Here is a 21,268-nt window from a genome sequence, read left to right as displayed (position 1 = left end):
GAATGGTTGAGAAACACCTCAAAAATGTTCAACATCCNTAATCATCAGGGAAATGCAAATCAAAACAACCTTGAGATTCCATCTCACACCAGTCAGAATGGCTAAGATCAATAATTCAGGTGACAGCAGATGCTGGCAAGGATCTGTAGAAAGAGGAACACTCCTCCATTGGTGGTGAGACTGCAAGCTTGTACAACCACCCTGGAAATCAGTCTGGCAATTCCTCAGAAAATTGAACATAGTACTACAGGATGATCTAGCAATACCTCTTCTGGACATATGTTCCAACTGGTAATAAAGACACATGCTCCACTATGTTCATAGCAGCCTTATTTATAATAGCCAGAAGCTGGAAAGAACCAGATGTCCCTCAATAGAGGAATGGATACAGAAAATGTGACTTTTCTTAACACTCAGATTATACATTGTTTGGTGCTACGATAAAAAATTGACTGTTGCATGAGATGTCTGTGTGATTTATTTATTAGCTCCATCCTCCCAGCTCCTGCTGCCAAGTGTATTGGTAAACAGTCCCCATTGTTAGATTCTGATCATGGAAGCTCTTGGCTTTTCTGCATTCAGAATAATCTCAGGTTTTATATGTCATAATGGCTTTTACTATACAAAATTATACTACTTTTAAAAGTAATTTATTCAGATTTTTCCCATGAATGGATTTAAATTTTATGAGATGCCTTTTTTGCATCTATTGTCTTTTATTGATACGGTGCATCAATCATCAGTTTGCATAAATCATATAAAATATATATTCAGAACTATCATTCTATTTCTTGAGGGAAACCTATTTGGTTATACTTAGGCATTTTTATGAGAATAACTTTTTTTTATATAATCTACATACTCCTGTGTGCAGGTGCTCTTGTGTACAAATACATGGTATTGTGTTCATATTTAGAGGTCAGAGGACAAGTTTGGTTCAGTTTCATAGTTGTTATCTCATTTGTTTCCTTGTTTATTGCCAAGGACACTCACAGGACTGGCTTTTATTAGTCTGTGCTTGCTGGTCAGATCCATGGATCTGCCTGCTTCTGCCTTTTCAGCTATGGCATTTTAACTGTGTGCCATCATACCTAGATTTTAAGCATAGGGTTTCAGGGGGTATAAAATTAATATACAAGGCTAACATTGTATTAGTTGAGCAACCTCTGCAGTCCAAACAAATTCTTCATAAATAAATTATAACTTACTAAAATCAATTATAGTAGTGCATTTTTATATAGGTAATGTTGAAGTTCATGAAAACACATGCGTATTAGCCCAACATAGCGACACATAGTTATAGTATTAGTAATCAGGAGGGTTAGCCTCATTAGTTAGCATGAGGTTAACAAATTCAAGGTCACCTGGTACTACATAGATCAAGGCAGTGTAGTTAGCACTTGTCACAAAAGTCATAGGCTAGACATGCAGTTCAGTAATAGTATATTTGCCTAGTAGCAGGCCCAGAGTTTATCACATTTATTGCAGATTTGTTAGATAAATATGTTTGACTAAGATGAGAACGAAAGTACAATTGGTGGAATAGACTAAGTCTCCATCTAAACTTAGGTATATATCATCCTCAACATTTCTTCCTTTCTTCTGTCTCTTTCTTTGAATCTCTCTGTGTCTCTGTCTTTGTCTCTCTCTGTCTCTCTGTCTCTCTCCTTCTCTGACATCTCTTCATTTTCTCTTTGCTCTGCTCTCTGTCTGCCATGCATTTGAACACACAGAGACCAGGGTTGATATTGACTATGCTTTCTCTTGATCTTGTCTTAAATTTAGGTTATACTAGAACATGTGCAGAAAGGCCCACTCTCTCATCTCAAAGAATAGAATGAGTAGTAAATTATATTAAATCCATATCACAAAATTTGCCATAATTTTTATGGAAACAAACAAGGGTAGACTTTTTAAATTACTCCACAACTACTTCACTACATGCAAACATTATGCAGTATAAAATTTCTTAACCCTCCTCAAATGTGTATCCCCATAATGTGCATGTTAATTTATGGAAGTAGGGCATGCATATGATGATTGACAACCTGACTGGATCAGGAATCACCTAGAAGACAAATAAGTTTCTTTTTCAGGGATTATGAAGATATTAATTACCTCTGAGCTTGCTTGTTCAGGATTATCTTGATAAACTGAGGTGGGAAAGGCTGTGACACTATTCCTTGAGCTTTGGTCCTGCACTGCATAAACAGGAAGGAAGTAAAGTTGAGCACAAGAATCTGCCATTCATTGGTCTACCTGCAAATTAAATTAAATTAAACTATAAGCTAAACTAGTTTATTCTTGGGTTGTATTTGTCAGTGCATGTTACTACATCAACAGATTAGTCACTGAGACATGGGCAAAGGCCAAGTATTTTAATTTGTAAATATGTTGTGTTGGTCTGATAGCTGAGTAAGCTGCTTGTGCCATAGGAAACATCTGATCGTTCACTGTGTATTGGATGCAGCTGCATGATCTTCATTAGAGAAAGGCTTAGGCATACCCTGTAGACATTAAGAGAGTATTTGGGCCTCTGCTACAGAAATTATAAAAGCCCAGTGGTTTAGTCTTAGAAAACTCAAATGTATTGGGCATAGATAAAAGTAGTACGTACAATATAAATAGTGCACATGCTGCCTCTGTCACCCATATCCATCAGGAATTTCATTTTATATGAACGGAAGATTTACAGAAATATAAAGTATGAAGACCTAACCTACTGGTCTTGTTTCATAAACAAAAATATGGCTATGTATTGGGATTGAAAAGGTGCTATACCTGTAGGTGAGCTCTTAGGCTGACTAGCTAACCATCCAGGCTTGACTACTTAGTGCCAGTTCACTGAAAGACTCATACAAAAATGCTCTGTCATGATCAAAAGTCATGAGATTACCACTGTAAATGAACTATTCTAGGCTATTATCCTTTTAATATTTTGTTATATTGATTTTATACTTTTAAAATTATTTTTGTTTTATTTATTTACATTTCAAATATTGTACCCCTTCCCAGTCTCACTTTCACACACTGCCCACCCTATGACCCTCCCCTTTGCCTCTAAGACGGTATTCCACCACCTACTCACCCACTTCCAGCTCACCCCTCCTGCATCCCACTTTGCTGGGGCAATAAGTCACCACAGGACTAAGCTTGTCCCATTGATGATAGATAAGGCAGACCTCTGCTACATATGCAGTTAGAACCATGATCTCACCCATGTATACTCTTTGGTTGGTGGTTTAGTCCCTGGGAGCTCTGTGGGTTCCAGTTACTTGATATTGCTTTTCCTGTGGAGATACAACCCCCCTCAGCTCCTTCACTTCTTTCCCCAATTCTTCCATTGGGGTCTGCTGGCTCAATCCTCTGGTTGGCTGTGAATATCTACATCTATATTAGGTGCTGGCAAAACCTGTCATAGGACAGTCATACCAGGCTCCTGTCCACAAGCACTTTTTTAGGATCAGAAGTAGTTTAGGGGTTTGGTTTCTGTGGAGGCAGGGATCCCACAATGAGATGGTCTCTGGATGACCTTTCTTTTAGTCTCTGCTCTACTCTTTCTTCCCAAGTTTCCTCCAGACAGGAACAATTCTGGGTTAAAAAGTTTGAGATAGGCAGGTAACCCCATCAGTTCACTGGAATCCATGTCTCTCAACTGGAGGCAGTCACTTCTGGTTCTATCTCTCCTCTGTTGGGTATTTTGGCTAATGTTATCCCCATGAAGTCCTAGGACCCTCTTGTATTCGTGGCATCTGGGAACCTCAAGTGGGTCCCCAATTCCCCACCCCTCCTTGCTACTTATTTTTATTCATTCTCCTGGCCCTTTGGACTTCTCTCCTGTGTCCTTCCCTCAGTTTTTTACGCCCCTCTTCCCCTCTTCCATCCAGGTCCCTCCCTCCCTCTACCTCCTGTGATTAATTTGCTCCCCTTCCAAGTAGGACTAAAGCATTCACATATTGGTCTTCCTTCTTCTTAACCTTCATGTGGTCTGTGAGTTGTATCCTGGGTATTTTGGGCTAATGTCCAATTATCAGTGAGTAGATATCATGTGTGGTCTTTTGTGTCTGGGTTACCTCACTCAGGATGATATTTGTCTATTTCCATCCATTTGCCTGCCAATTTCAAGAAGTTGTTATTTTTAATAGCTGAGTTGTATTCCACTGTATAAATCAACCACATTTTCTGTATCCATTCATCATTGAGGACATTTGTGTACTGTTCAGGAAATTTTCCTCTGTTCTAATGTGTTTGAGTTTCTTTCCAACTTTCTCTTCTTTAGATTCAGCATGTCTGGTTTTATGTGGAGGTTATTGATTTGCTTGGACTTGAGCTTTGTACAAGGAGATAAGAATGGATCAATTTGTATTCTTGTACATGCAGGCCTCCAATAAGACTAGCACCATTTGTTGAAAATACTTTTCTTTTTCCCCAACAGTATGGTTTTGGCTACTTTGTCAAAGATCAAATGACCAGAGTGTGTAAGTTTATTTCTGAGTCTTCAAGTCTATTACACTTATCTACCTGTCTGTCTCTGTACCAATACCATGTTGTTTCTATTAGTATTGCTCTGTAGTAAAACTTGAGGTCAGGGATAGTTATTCCTCCAGAATTTTTTGTTGTTGTTGTTGAGAATTGTTTTTGCTATTCTGTGATTTTTGTAATTCCAGATAAAGATGAGAGTTGCTCTTTCTGTCTCTGTGAAGAATTGAGTGTGGTTTTTTTTGGATAGGAATTGCTTTAAATGTGTAGCTTGCTTCTAAGTAAGCTTTTGTAGTAAGATGGTCATTTTTATTATGTTAATCATACCTATCTATGAGCATGGGAGATCTTGCCATCGTCTGAGTTTAGTGAATTTAAATTGCCATTTACTGAATTTACATTTTAGGTGTAGGAGTTCTCTGGTAGAATATTTTGGGTCGCTAATGTATGCTATCACATCATGTGCAAATAATATCTTGACTTTTTCTTTCCAATTTGTATTCCTTCGACCTTCTTTTGTTGTCCAATTGCTCTAGTTAGAACTTTGAGTACTATATTTAATAAATAGGCAGAGCGTGTGCAGCCTTGTCTTGTCCGTGATTATAATTGGATTGGTTCAAGATTCTCTCCATTTAATATGATGTTGGCTATTAGTTTGCTATATGTTATTTTTAATATGTTTAAGTAGGGACCTTAAATTCTTGATCTTTCCAATATTGTTACCATTAAGAGGTGTTATATTTTGTAAAAGGATTTCCATATATCAAACCATATCTGCATCCTTGGGATGAAACCTCCTTGTTCTTGGTGAATGTTTGCTTTGTTGTATTTTTTGGATTAGGTTTGAAAGAACTTTATTATTTTTGCATTGAGATTCATACGTGAAATTGATATGATGTTCTCTTTCTCTGTTGAGTTTTTGTGTGGTTTAGGTATCAGTGTAACAATAGCTTCATATAACAAATTAGGTGATGTTCCTTCTGTTTCTATTTTGTGGAATTAAGAAGTATTCATATTAGGTCTTCTTTGAAGGTCTGATAGAATTCTGTACTAAAACTATCTGGCTCTGGGCATATTTTTGTTGGGAGACTATTAATGACTGCTTCTATTTCTTTATGGGTTATGGGATGGTTTAGATGGTTTATCTAATCCAGATTTAACTTTGGTATCTGGTATCTGTCTAGAAAATCACCCATTTCACCAAGATTTTCCAGTTTTGTTGAATATAGGCTTTTGTAGTAGGTTCTGATGATTTTTTTGGATTTCTTCAGTTTCTGTTATGTCTCCTGTTTCCTTTTCTTTTTCTAAAAGATTTATTAATTATTATACATAAGTACACTGTAGCTCTCTGCAGATGCACCAGAAGGGGACATCAAATCTCATAATGGATAGTTGTGAGCCACTATGTGTTGGGTGGGATTTGAACTCAGGACCTTCGGAAGAGAAGTCAAACTCTTACCTGATGAGCCATCTCACCAGCCCCTAAGTCTCCCTTTTTGTTTCTGATTTTGAGAATCTGGATATTGCCTCTTTGCTCTCTTATTAGTCTGGCTAATGATTTATCTGTCTTGTTGATTTTCTCAATGAACCAGCTTCTAGTTTTTTTGAACCTTTGTATAGTTCTCTTGGTTTCTACTTGGTTGATTTCCTTAAATTTGATTATTTTTTTTTCTGTCTATACCCATTGGATTTATTTGCTTCTTTTTGTTCTAGAGTGTTCAGATGTGTTGTTAAGCTTCTAGTATATGTTGTCTCAAATTTCTTTATTCTTTATTATTTATTAGCATTTAATGCTATGAATTTTTCTGTTAGCACTGCTTTCATTGTGTCCCATAAGTTTAAGTATGTTGCACCTTCATTTTTTTTTAAATTCTAGAAAATCTTTAATTTCTTTATTTTTTTCCCTGACCAAGTTATCACTGAGTAGAGTTATTCAGTTTATATGGGTATGTGGGATTTCTGTTGTTTTTGTTGTTATTGAAAAACAGCCTTATCCCATGGTGATCTGATAGAATGCATGGGATTATTTCAACCTTCTTGTATCTCTTAAGACTCATTATGTGTCCAATTATATGGTCAGTTTTGGAGAAGGTACCATGAGGTCCTGAGAAGAAGGTATATTCTTTTGTTATAGGGTGAAATGTTCTGTAGATATGTGTTAAAACCATTTGTTTTGTAGCTTCTGTTAGTTTCACTGTGTCTCTGTTTAATTTCTGTTTCCATGTTCTGTCCATTGGTGAGAACAGGATGTTGAAGTCTCCCACTATTATTGTGTGAGGTTCAATGTATGTATTGAGCTTTAGTAACATTTCTTTTACAAATGTGGGTACCCTTGCATTTGGGTATATATTTTCAGAACTGAGAGTTCATCTTGGTGGGTTTTTCCTTGGTGAGTATGAAGTGTCTTTCCCCTTCTCTTTTGACATATTTTTTGTTGATAGTGTATTTTCGATATACATGCCTATATGTGTCTATGTGTAGGTTTGGGACTCTCTACATGTGAATGCAGTTACTCATAGAGGCCAAAAAATGTTGCAACAGGTCCCCTGCAGCTAGAGTTACAGGTTTTTGAGAGCCTCTTGATTTAAATGCTGGGAACCAACTCATGCCTTCTGTAAGAAAAGTATTCATTCATTTTTTTGCCTCTCTTTTCTTACTTTTTGATTCAATGCATCTTATCACATTCTTTGAACCTTTTATTCTCCTTTGAATCTCATCTTACTTGACTTTGTTTTCTTTAGTTGTCTTTAGGATAGCCTTGAATAACTATAAATAAATCATACTAAAAGGCAATAATGAATTTTTATAATTTTTTTCCCAATAAATTGTATATAACTGAATTTTTGAAAAGGTAAAAGGAGCTACTTGTAAATGAGAACATAGTACTATAATTTAATGATAATCTGTTTTCTTTTACTGTAATTGCTGATATTTTAGTTTATTTCCATCTTCCCAGATGCTCATTAAGACTGTGTTGTGAGTTACTAGAATCTCTAAGATTTCCACTGCACAAAATCTTATTTTCAGTGGTATTGAAATATATTAAATCTATAAATGACATGTCAAAAATAATTTTTTAAACTTGGAGTTGATAGTTGTTTATATTGTCCTATTTGAAGGTAATATCCTGTCCCTCCAAATTGATATTGCTTGTCTTCTACATTTACAGAAATTATTCAGACAATTTTGATTGACTCATACTTTCAGTAATATTTATTTTGAACTAAAGTTATAGTATTTTCATGACTAATGTGGCTTGATTTCATTAGAAAAAAATGTTTTCAAGCTGAATTAAATTCATGTGAATTAAAATGAAAAGAAAAATCAGACCCAATTTATGGACTGCTTTGCCTATTTTTCATGTTGCTTTGAACAAATAACTGACAGATAGCAACTTAGGGAGTACAGGCTTGGCTGAGCTGACAGTTTAGGGGCAATGGGAGGGAAGCCCAAGAACAAAACAGCTCTACGCCATGAGGAGTGTTTGGCTGGGAATCTCTACCATTTCAAATTTGGGGGAATAACAGACAGAAAGAAGCCTGGAAGTAGTACTGGATAATACATCCTCAATGCCGGTTCCCATGAGTCTCTTCCTCCAATTAGGCTGTACATCATACAGGATCCATGTCCTTTCAAATCTGTTACAAGCTGGGGACTAAGTGTTCAAACCCATAAACCTAAGGGAAACATTTTATATTTAAACTGCTGAAACAAATAATGATGAAAAGAAATGATTTCTTCACATTCATATGACCATCATGTCACAATTTCAACATTTATTGTTTTCTTAGGTAAGTGTCTGGTCCTTTTGCACCAGGAACCCAAGTGGGATGTTGAGAATGTGATGTTTAATATAAGGATATGGTTGACCATTCAACTTTTATCCCGAGTCCTTTTTAGGCCAGTGGTGATATAGCACAGTGAGTCAACACAGGCTGAGCACGTAGAAAGTCTTGTTTTTATCCCCAGAAAAAAATTAAAAATGTTTCCTAAGGGCAGTTAGGGACATATGGAATTGTGCTGAGTGAAGAAAAGCAATTTATTGTTGTGATTAAAATATGTTTTCAAAACTTAAAAAAACAAGTGAAAAACAATCTATCAGCTATTTAGTACCAGCAGGAAAATACATTGAGGTTTAAAATATATGCTTTGTATAGATAAGTTTCTTTTCTTTCCTAGTTGGACTGATTCTGAAAAATTACCATTACCAGATTTTTCTTTCTTTGTGCCTGCTTCATAGAACCATTTCTAATAAATAGATTCTTTAGTAATATGATGAATCCACTTCTCTTCCCACCTTTAACACCTAAAGGATTGTGATAGAGAGTTCCTTTATTTCTCATATCTCGAAATTCCACCAGGAACCCAAGTGGGAAAAAAAATTAAGTGGAGAAAATGGTGGCAGATACATCTTCGAATCCACTTCACATGAGCCTTGATCATAGAATGTAGAGCTCAGTGTCTCTTTTTGTCTCCAATTAGTTCAGCCTTAATTAATCTAATGTGCAATTGTGATAAATCTTGATGACCCATAGACTAGGGTCATTGTTAGCAAATAGTCTACTTTTAACAAATTCCTTTCAATTTCATTTTTGGGAAACCTGTATTGAGTTCATACCATAAATCAGATATTATAATCTGAGAAAAGCTTTAAATGGAAAGCAAAAAGACCCGTTGCTTTCTCTCAAAGGGCTCATAGTGTAGTCTATAGTTTAAAAATCAAAATTATTAATCATACTTTATAATATATATATATATATATATATATATATATATATATATATATATACATGTATTTATTTATGGCACAAATATTAAGAGCTTAATATATTTAGTTTAAAACAAATGGGAGTTCAGAAAATTCAACACCTTACAGGTTTCCTCCATTTTAACTTTAAAAAGGAAGTTAGTCCTTCTGACCTCATCAGCCTCTTCATTTTCATTACAAAGATACACTCACAATCTTTATGGACAATACCCAGCTAGACATGCTATCACATGTCAGTTACTTTGTCAGCCATTCTTATTAATTTGTTTATAATTCATCAAGTGGTTGGACGGTTTCATTAAAAATGAAACACAGCCAAACTGACTATCTAAATAAATTGACCTTCTCTTCTTGATTGCAGCAGATTGCAGTGAGTATAAAGACTGCCCATCCTGAAGAAAATGTATCTTCCTGAAGGCACACTGGATTGAACCTATTCAGTTTATATTATGAGTTTTCTTACACCCAAATTATTTGGTCTACTGTACATTGTATTGTGTTGGATAAGTCGTAAGTGGTTACTATGAAATAGGAAATCAATTCATACTTCCTACAATGAGAGATTTCAAGCAGATTGTAAAAGTTATATAATAAAAATAATACCTGAGGAATTTACACAGATTCATAGCCACGTCTTGGCATCAACAGATATGCTATCACTAACGCTAAGGAGAGGTAAGTTCTTCCTTTTTATTGCACAGGACAATGAGTAATATAGTTAACAATACTCCACTGCATTCAGCAAAATTACTGAGTGGAAATATTTTAAATAGTCTCAGCACTAAAAATTATAAATGAGTATTTGAATATTGCAGAATTTATATATGCATCAAAATTATATTGTATACTGCAAATACACACAACTACGTGTCAATCAAAATAAAATTAATGTATGCAAACATTATTGATTCATTGAAGCCATGCAGTATATATAATTTATTAGTGTAGGAGGGAAAAGACACCACAATATTATTTTTTACACAATGAATTGTGCATTTGAGGGGAACATATCAGCTCTCAAGAGTGCCATTAACTCTCTAAGGTTCATTTTCATGTTAATGTAAAGAAATAGATATTTCATAAATGGTTAAATGAGAAGTAAACATATTAAAAGAAGCTGTATATCCAAAATCCTTTATACAAAATAATAATAAATGTTTTTAAAATGGAGCAGATAATAGCAGTCATTAATGGAAACAGAATAAATAGAGACTTTAATAAAAATTCCTAGATAGGTATTTTATTAAGTCAATGAAGCTAGTTATCTTTATAAGGCATTTCAATTTTTCTAAACAGTATGGAAAAGCATGTAAACAGAAGTTTCTTAGTAGAAGCTGCAGAGGCATAACTCATTAGAACTTGTATTAAGTCAGAAGTTGGAATATGCCAATCACCCTTCTCATGCGCATCTCCACCCACTTGTACCAGTATCTCATTAGCATGCCTTGTCCCCCACACCACATCCCTGACTGTTGTCCAACAGAATTGCTCTAACGAGGGACTCAGGAGCCCCGCTTTAATAAGAGACAGCATTGCCTAACAGGACATCTGCTCTAACCCAGGACACACAGCTTCACTTGACTCCTAGGAAGTCTGCCTCAATCCAAAAACACTTAGACAAGTTGACATTTGTGAAAACCAGATGGAAAAAGGCAAGTGTAAGAACAAAATCAACAGAAACCAATGGAACCATCAGAATCCAGATATCATACCACAGCAAGCTCTAGATATCCAAAGACATATGGAGACAAAGATTCTGACCTTATATCCCATCTCATGAAGATGATAGAGGCCTTTACAGAGGATATAAAAAAATTCCCTTATAGAAATACAGAAAAACACAAGCAAACAGGAAGAAGACATTACAGAGGAAACAAATAAATCCCATAAAGAAATATAGGAAAATACAATCAAACAGGTGAAGGAATTGGACAAAACAGCCCAAGACCCAAAAATGGAAATAGAAATAATAATAAAAAAAAATCACAAATGGAACCAACACTGGAGATGTAAAACCTAGAAAACAGCAACCACAGACACAAGAATCAATAACAGAGTACAATGATGGAAGAGAGAATCTCGGCTGTAGAGACACCGTAGAAAATACTGATACACCGGTTAAAGAAAATGCAAATTATCAAAAGTCCCTAACCAAAAACTTCCAGGAAATTTGGGACACAATGAAAAGACCAAACCTGTTGGCATCAGGACTTCTGAAACCTGTGACATCACGTAGGTGACAGAGTGACTTACACACCTGTTGCCAAGGCAACAGCCACCATATTCCCAGAATCCATTGGGCTCATCTCCTAACTTTATCTGTGTTCATCTCTCTCTCTCTCTCTCTCTCTCTCTCTCTCTCTCTCTCTCTCTCTCTCTCTCCCCCCCCCTCTTCTTTCTGCCACAACCTTCCTTGCCCTTCTCTCTCCTAATAAACCTCTTACATGTGGAACTGGTTTGTCCTGGTATGCTGTGTACAGGCTTGAGCCACTGTTCTAACACATCATTTGGTGCTGAAACCAGGGAACTCAGCGGTATCATTAACAGCTGCTGTGGAATGCTGCGGAGGTGGTGAGATCAAGGCCACATGGACCTTTGTAGGTTGCTACCACCTGCTATGAGTGCACAGGCTCACCACTTGACTACAACCACAGCCAGTGGAGCAGGCCATAACTCTTGCCTCCCAGTGGAACTTCTGCCAGGACCACTGTGCATGCTGGCTGGGAGCGAGTGGAATCCTGGCCACTCAGCTGGTTGTTGCAGGGATTGCAAGCTTCCATCATGTGAACTGCTGTTGCTGTTGCTGATGTTGCTGCTGCTGCTGCTGCTGCTGCTGCTGCTGCTGCTGCTGCTGCTGCTGCTGCTGCTGCCATTGGACATCTGAACTTCAACCATGTGAGCTGTGCCACCCTTGTCCATCTTGTGGGCCTAGCTTCTGCCAGTCCCTCACCTAACCACTCAGTTCCATGGTTCTCTTTACCAGTTTGCTAGACTTCTCACATTGGCATATTAATTGGTAGTGTTGGTAGGCTCTAGGGCCTCTAATTTCACAGATAGGGCCTGGTCAGCTTTTTCTGGGAACTAAGGGGTTGGCATTTTACTGCAACACGTCCCAACTGACATATGAATTAGAACATCGACCTTTTGGGTGACCATTCCCTGGAAAACGGCTCTTGGTCCCCTCCCCATCCGAGCTCTTGCAGCCATTTAAGAAACCCATTCTTCCCATTGATGACCAACTAGGTCATCCTCTTCTACATACGCAGCTGCCACCTGACTGTCCCATACATACACAGAAATCCATTCAGATATATGGGTGCACCTTCATTCCACACATAAGTACACATATAACAGATTAAAAAAGAAACCCCTGGATCCAGGGTAGAGCCTTTTCTACAATAAACCCAGGACTTACTGAATAGCCTCATTATGACTTGGGCCTCTAGCCTGGCTGATTTCTTTTTAGTTGTTGAATTTTCTTGGAATACCTATATGAATAACCCACCCACCCCAACCCCCAAAGGGTGCTGCGATATCTTCGACCATACCTCCAGGCACCCAATTATGATGTGTCCTGGAAAATCTCAAATCTTTGAAGCTAACACTTGATTTGAAGGCATCAAAATTAATATACCTCTGTAATAAGGTCTGGATTCAGTACCAGCTAGATAAAAGTTTCAGATGGCCGCTGAATGTTACCCTTGATTCAATTATTTTAAGGGATGTTAAAAATACTGCCTGTGAACTGGTAAATGGAAAGAGGTCCCCTATGTCCAAGCATTCATCTATCTTTGCTCCAATCACTTCCTGTGCTCTTCTTGTTCCCTAACCCAACTTCTCTTAGCCATGAAACCTATACAACCTCTGCCATATGAAGCTACAATGCTAGACCCAGCTAATGAACCACCTCCTTTCTGCCACAGAACTGTTTCCACACTGCCAAAACCACAAACTGCTGCCTCAGTTTCTCCTTCTCACCAGGACACCCCAGAACCTGATACTTCTACATCTCCAGACCCCTCCACTTCTTCTGTGCCAGGCACAGGTTGCTTCAAATACCCTTCACTGGCAGCTACCTTCATCCCTCCTGTCACGCACTCTAAGGCCACAGCCAAACCCCCGAGTCCTTCTCCTCCAGCGACACCCTGACCCAGCATCGGTCCTTCCTCTGAGAGAAGTTGCTGGTTTAGAAGGCCCTGTCAGAGTACATATTCCTTCCTTGCTGAGTGAACTTTCTCAAATAGAAAGCAGACTGGGTTCCCATGCCTCTAACTCCTCCACGTTTATTTTATTTATTTATTTATTTATTTATTTATTTTGTTTTTGTTTTTTTTTTTTTGAGCACGTTTATTAAAGAGTTTCAGTACAACTCAATCTTACACTTTGACTTTCCATGAGGTACATATGATACTTATTAATAACTTACTTCCTGAGGAACACAGGCTAGTATGGGAGCTAGGGAGAACGCATGCAGACGAAATTCATCTAACAGATAGAGCATATCAATCAGATCAGTGACAGTGCCTGACCAGGATCCTCGATGGGATTATAATTACGCAGGTGGTATTTTAGCCAGAGACAGGTTTATTACATGCCTTTTGGTGGGCCTAAGAAAGGCAGCCTTAAAGCTGGTTAATTTTGAAAATCTCCAAGAGGTTTTCCAGGACAAACAGGAAAATCCATTTCAATGTTTAGAATGCCTCACAAAGGCTTTATTACAGCATACCAATCTGGACCCTGAAAACCCAGAAGGTAAGCAACTTCTGGTAACCTACGTTTTTCCCAGAGCTATCCCTGACATAAGAGTTAAACTTAAAAGGCTGGAGAGGGGACCCCTAACTCCACAGGCAAAAGTTTTGGTGCTGGCCTTCAAAGTGTAACATGGAAGAGATAAAAAAGTCCACAAACGAAAATACCATATGCTGGCAAAGGCTGTTTGACCAGCCCCAGTCCCAATCACTGCCCTGGACTCCCGGTCTTCTAAGACTTAGAGACCACCAGGTACCTGCTACTAACGTTGTCAACAAGGTCATTGGGCAAAAGCCTGCCCTAACTTCCACAAGCCAAGGGTGCTGTGCCATCAAGAGGGATATTGGGTGGCTGATTGCCCTTATGTTATGCACAACAGAGGGACATCACTTCCAGATAACCCTGCAGCTCAACTGCGAGGCTTGGTTATGGCCAACTGACTAGGCCTGAGCTCCCATGATCCGACCACTGCCATCACTAACAGGAAGCATAGGGTAGATATCATAGATATTGTGGAATGTGGGTGGCCCATCTCCTTCCTCTTAGACACTGGAGTCACTTTCTCAGTCTTGACAGAGTTTTGGGGACCCACACCTCCTTCTCATTTTCCTATTGTCACTATAGGAGGACAGCTTTACTTCCCTTACCAGACCCTACCACATAGTTGCATTTTTAGGGTTGTACCTCTAACCCATTGGTTTTTTGGTAGTGCCGGCATGTCCTGTCTACTTATTGGGAAGGGATCTTCTAGCTAGGCTGGGAACCTCTATTTCCTTTGCTCTCCCTATTCATCTAAACCCAAGCTTGTCAGCAGTTCCTCTACTCCTAGCCAGCCAAGCTACAAACACTACCATGTTATTTCCTTTACCAGCCTTAGATGTCCAGAACCCCACTGCTACTAAACACTATTCTCCTGTTGCCATTGAATTACTGGACTCTATCAGGTACATAACCCAAGCGCAATACCCTCTCTCTCTCTCCAGAACCTCAGAGGAATTAAGCCTATCATTTCTGACCTCTTAAAAAAAAAAAAAAAAAAAAAAAAAAAAAAAAAAAAAAACTCCTTCGCCCTACCTCTTCCCCCTTCTTTACCCCTATATTAGCAGTTAAAAAACCTATTGGTACCTATTACCTGGTTCAAGACCTCAGGTACATTAATTCTGCAGTGGTTCCTCTCCATCCTCTTGTGGCTAACCCTTACATACTTCTTTCCACTATCCCCTCTGGGACTTCACACTTCTCAGTCCTAGATCTCAAGGATGCATTTTTCTCTATCTCTCTAGATGCCTAGTCACAGAACACATTTGCCTTTACCTGGACAGATCCTGATACCCACTTTTCTACCCAACTTACTTGGACTGTTTTACGAAAGGGATTCTGGAACAGCCCATAACTATTTGGTCTGGCCCTCACTTCTAACTTACTATCTCTGTCCCTCCCTTGACTGGAGAGTAAACTTAGAAGAGCAGAGATGTCAGCTTGGTTAATTTCTAGAGAGGGGCTACAGAGAAGGACATCATCTACGTAAAGTATAATCTTAGATTTAGGGAGAGAAAGAGTTATCTATTTGGTGGGATAATCTCAATAGCTGTAGAGAGATGGGAAGCCTTTAGCATGGCCATAATTTGGTTTGCATTAGGTACTGATCCTCCTTTTGTGGTAAGTAACCCACATTCCTTCCAGATAGCATTGTGGGACAGGAGGATATGGAAAGCATATTTAGAATCTGTGTAGATGTTGAGGGATTCTTCCTGTGAATGTTGAAAGGCACAGTAAGAAATATTAGTTCTGCTGTTTGGTGGTATGAGCAGGAAGGGTCTGTGCCTCTAGCACCTTGGGATCTGATACTATGGCATATCCATCTCTTCTGGGTCCTTAATGTAAAAAGGAGCTGCTATCTGTATACCAGGTAAAGATGGCCTGAGGCCATGTGCCCTCCTGTATGTGTGAAGGATGAGATAATAGTTCCTCTAAAGTTTCAGTGCAGGAGTGAGATAGGGAGTGGTCAATATTTAGCTGAAGTAGAAGATGGAAATATTAAGAGGCGGGCATGATTGGAAGGTGAGTGTGGGGTTTTCTATTAGAGCTACCTGAAGAGAAAGAATCCTGGACAGAGGTAGAGTCTGTAAGCCTTTATAAGTTAGGAGCTATGACAAGTTATGAGAAGAGAAGACAGTTATAGGTGACCCAAAGCTTAGTTTTTATGATTCTTGAGTAAGGAGTTCAGTGGCTGTTAAGGTCTGATACATGGTGCCCATCCTTGGATGGTTAGGTCTAGTTTCTTTTTGACAAATATGCTACAGGTGCAAAAGAAGGTCCCAGTTGATGACCTAAGATTCCAAGGGCAAATCCTTCTTTTTCAGTTATATAGAGGGAAAAAGTACAAGTCAGGTCAGGAAAATGAAAAGCTGGGGTCTTAAGGATAGCCTGTTTGGAGCCTTTGAAAAGGGTTGGTTTGAGAAGAGGTTTGTGGGTAGTGGCTAACACTGCTTCATATAAGGGGTGAGAAAGGAGGGAAAAGGAAGGAACCCAGAAGCAAAAAAACAAAACAAAACAAAACAAAACAAAACAAAACTATGTCCCGAATTTACTACCTAAGTTTTAAAATTCTATCTAATAATCTAATACCCTAGACATCCCCTGACATTTTCATATTCCCTATCACCCTCAATCTTCAGGTGAGGTAGAAAGAACTAACCGTTAAAAAATACTCTTGTCCCAGAGAGCTCCGGAGGTACTGGTTAGTTCATATTGTTCCTCCTATGGGGCTACAAACACCTTCAGTTCCTTGGGTGCTCTCTCTAGTTCCTTCATTGGGAACCCTGTGCTCCATCCAATAGATGACTGTGAGCATCCATGTCTGTATTTGTCAGGTACTGGCAGAGCTCTCAAGAGACAGCTATATCAGGCTCCTGTCAGCCAACTCTTGTTGGCATCAACAATCCTGTCTGTTTTTGGTGGTTGTTTTTGGGATAATTCCAAAACACATGGTGGGACTCATGGCTCTAGCTGCATATGTAGCAGAGGATGGCCTAGTTGGTCATCAGTTGGAGGAGAGGCCCTTGGTCCTGTGAAGGTTCTATGCCCCAGTATAGGGGAATGTCAGGGCCAGAAAGTGGGAGTAGGTGGGTTGGTGAACAGAGGGAGCAGATAGGAGATAGGGGATTTTCAGATGGGAAACTAGAATAGGGGATAACATTTGAAATGTAAGTAAAGAAAACATCTAATAAAAAATGTGAAAAAAAAAACCCAGTCTTGTTAAGCTGTGACAGGAACATCACCTTGACTGGGTAAATCTCCTACCTCTGGCTCTTTTCAGGCTACGATATCTCCCCATGGGAAAACTTTTCATCTCACCCTTTGAACGAATGTGTGGATGTCCAGTCCTAACTCCTGGTCTTGCACCTAAATGCTCTCCCTCCCAGACCATCTACTCACCCCATTTTTTTTGCCACCTCTGTTCTCTCCTATGGAACTTTGTTGACCACCTTCTACCGAGGCCACACAGTCTCCTGTCCACTGCCTGTCAATATTTGAAACAAAATCCTTCTATCCCTTTTAGATCATAGGCCGTTACCAACTTTTTTCCAAATGGCAGGGCCCTTTTAAGGTAACCCGCATGACCCCTACAGCTGCTAAACTCGATGGACTCTCTCACTGTGTCCACCTGTCTCACCTCAAACCTTGCTCCACCTAAAAATTACTCTTCTTCATACAAGTCAACCCTAACAGGACTATGATCTCTTGAGTTCTGGAAGACATTGAGACCACCCATCTTGTCCCCAGTCCCAGAAAATGAGACACCACTCAGGCAGCTGAGCTCAACCTCACTGGATTAAACATGGGTTTCTTTCTTTCTTTCTTTCTTTTTTATGGCTTGATAACAATTTTTTAATTTATTAGATATTTTACCTTTACCTGTAACCATGTCACCATCCATATATATATAAGAGGAATGCCCCTCTCTCCTCTCTTTCCCCCTTCTCTTTCCGCCACCACCTCCCTTGCCCCTCTTTCTCCCTTGTGGAATTCTTACATGGAACTGTTTTGTCCTGGTATGCTGTGTTCAGACACGAACTGCTATTCTAACTCATAAAAAACTAAGCATAATAGGAATGGAAGAGCATGAAGGTTCACAGTTTAAAGAGACAGAGAACATCTCAAACAAAATCATAGAAGCAAACTTTCCTAACCTAAAGAAAAAGATAGCTGTAAAAGTAATAGAAGCCTGAAGAACACTGAATAGATTAGACCATAAAGTAAAATCCTCTTGCCACATAATAATCAAAACACTACATATACAGAACAAAGAAATAATACTAAAAGCTGTAAATGGAAATGGACAAGTAACATATAAATGCAGATCTGTCAGAATTAAACCTGACTTCTCAACAGAGACTCTAAAAGACAGAACATTCTGGACCAGTGTTTGGCAGACCCTAAGAGTCCTCAGATGACATCCCAGGATACTATAACCAACTAAACTCTCAATCACCATAGATGGAGAAAACAAGATATTCCATGGCAATTACAAATTTAAGCAAAATCTTTCTACTAGTCCAGCCTTACAGAGGATACTAGACAGAAAATCCCAACAGAAAGAGGGTAGCTACACACAAGAAAACACAAAAGAATAAATTATCTCCCAGCAAATCCAAAAGAAGAGAATTACACATACATACATTGTATGTGTAATTTCAACAAATAACAGGAATGAACAATCATTGATGTATCTCTTTTTTCCCTTTCTTATATTTGATATTTAATTTATTTACATTTCAAATGTTATTCCCTTTCCTGGTTTCCCCTTCACAAACCCCCATTTCCTCCCCTTCCCCCTGATTCTGTGAGTGTGCTCTCCTCCCTCCCCACCCACACACTCCTGCCTAGCATTCTGCTATGCTGCATAAAATTCACTACCTAATGATGCATTCTGCATCGAGCCTTCACAGGACCAAGGGCTTCCCCTCCCTTTGTTGCTACATAAGGCCATCCTTTGTTTCAGATGCAGCTGGAGCTGGGTTCCTCCATGTGTAATCTTTGGTTGGTGCTTTAGTCACTGGGGTCTCTGGGTAGTCCAGTTAGTTGATATTGTACTTCCTATGGGGTTGCAATCCCCTTCAGCTAATCTTGACCTGCTGCTGGGAAGTAGCCAAGGTCAAGCCCTGGTACTTGAGTATAGTAGCTTGGATTAAGTTTGCAGGCTGTGGAGAGCCTTGGCAGGAATCTGACATTGGCCAAGGACAAGGAAGTGGGCTTCAGGCAGGAATCTGACATTAGGGCATGACAAGGAAGTAAGTTCAGGCAGGAATCTAAATTTTGCTAGAAAGGGAATGTAAGCTCAGGCAGGAATTTTAATCTTAGGATGGAACAAAAGAGGTAGGCTTCAGACAAGAATAGGATTTGTGGCTTGGAGAAGGATGTGGGCTCGGATATGTTGGACATTCTGGCAAGCCCTTGGAAACAACTGTCACGGGAGTAATCATGGGACTTTGCTTATTGCCTTGCTTGTTCCTCATTGTACTGACTGCCCTTAATACTCACATGTAATTAAAATGGTATAAAGGCAGATTGGGAAAAAAATAAACCTGCCTCTGCCTCTGCCTCAGCCTCAGCCTCAGAACTGACTGGGTTCATGCTACAATGTTGTCTAATTGTCATTTTTCTTTTTAATCCTCACTCCTGTGCTGGAGAACACTGTTGACTGACTGAACAGGCTTGGTCATCAGTCTTTTTTTTTTCTTTTTTCTCCTTTTCTTTTAAGATGAAGGCCAGTCCCAAGGTGGAATAGGTTTGGCCTCTCATCCCTTCTTTCTCTGGTAACTAGATGGCCCAATCATAGGTCTTCCTAAAGCTATTATTATATTTTAGAGGAATTCCAGTTAGTCATTATATAGTTATCATAGTATCTCTGGGACTAGGGTATGGACCCCAACCATGGGAGACAGAGGAAATCCTGAGCCTGAATTTACTCCTGCTGGTCAGTGTTGTCTTTAGCTAAGAACAGGTATGTGGTTAATTTATGGATGTGTGGTGGACCTATACTGAAATCCTATCAACCTTTAGGGTGATGGATGTGGTCAAGATGATAACATATGGACCTTTTAAAGAAGGCTCTAATGACCCCTGGCTGGAGAGGGACATGTTTTATAGAGAACAAAGGGTTTATCTCAAGCATGTTTATGAGCCCACTGTACACCTTTGAGATTGTCTATCAATTTGTAATCCTGGAACTCAGAAGTGACCTCTGCCTTTTATTTTATTTTATTTTATTTTATTTTATTTTATTTTATTTTATTGTTAAGAACAATAGGACGTGGTATCTCAAACATGATTTTAAAAAGGGTTAGTTTTATCTGTTAAGTGGAGTTTTATACCAGGTAGAGAGCAAAGAGAAGGAGAGTTACTCAGTCATTGCCAGTATCTTAGGTCAATTTAGTTAAGGTCTCTGTTAGAATTTTTTTTTTATCTCTACCTGTCCTGAACTTTGGAATCTATATGTATAATAAATTTTGTAATCAATATTCAGAATATTAGCTAGTCTGACCAAACTGGGACACAAAGGCTGGTTGATTGCCTGACCTTATCATCTGCGGAAGCCCTTGGCAGTTTGTCCTCTAAGAGCTTGTCGCCAGGAGATACAGTTTTATGTTTGGTGGGGAAAGCCTCAGTCCAACCTGAAGAGGTATCTATAAACATTAATAAATATTCATATCTAAATTTTTCTGGTTTACCTCTGTGAAATCTGTCTTTCTGTAGACTCCTGGTTTGGTGTTCTGGCATCAAGTGTCAGGGTTTGTTTCATTGGCAAACATATTGGTCAACTGATAGGCCTTACAGTTTGTAATACTTTTAGCTTCCTTAGAATTGGCATTTCTAATTCTGATATGAGGCTGGTGGATTAGGTTTTGTGTTCTTTGGACACCCATATGTAAAGAATGATATATCTTTTGTAGTATGTATAGACCCATATTCTTTGGTATAGTTAGTACGTAGTTAGCTGTCCTTTACCATATTTTATGACATTGAGACACAGGTAGTTTCCTGGACCAGAACACATCTTCTGTAGTATAACTGAGCTGGTCAGAGACTGTGGGGTATCCTGGATCCAGGCCAATCTGGGACATGAGAGTCTCAATTTTTAGGGCCACACACTGGGTTGTTTCATCTCCTTTGTTGTTGCTCTCTGAATCTCTGAAATGAGGCTGTTTTTATACATATATCTAGGCCCCATAGGGCCGATAGTTAGGAGATGATTTCCTCTTTAACTTT

Source organism: Mus pahari, chromosome 2 (genome assembly GCF_900095145.1).
Source record: "Mus pahari chromosome 2, PAHARI_EIJ_v1.1, whole genome shotgun sequence".
In the NCBI taxonomy this organism is placed as follows: Eukaryota; Metazoa; Chordata; class Mammalia; order Rodentia; family Muridae; genus Mus; species Mus pahari.
This window is presented reverse-complemented; position numbering follows the sequence as displayed.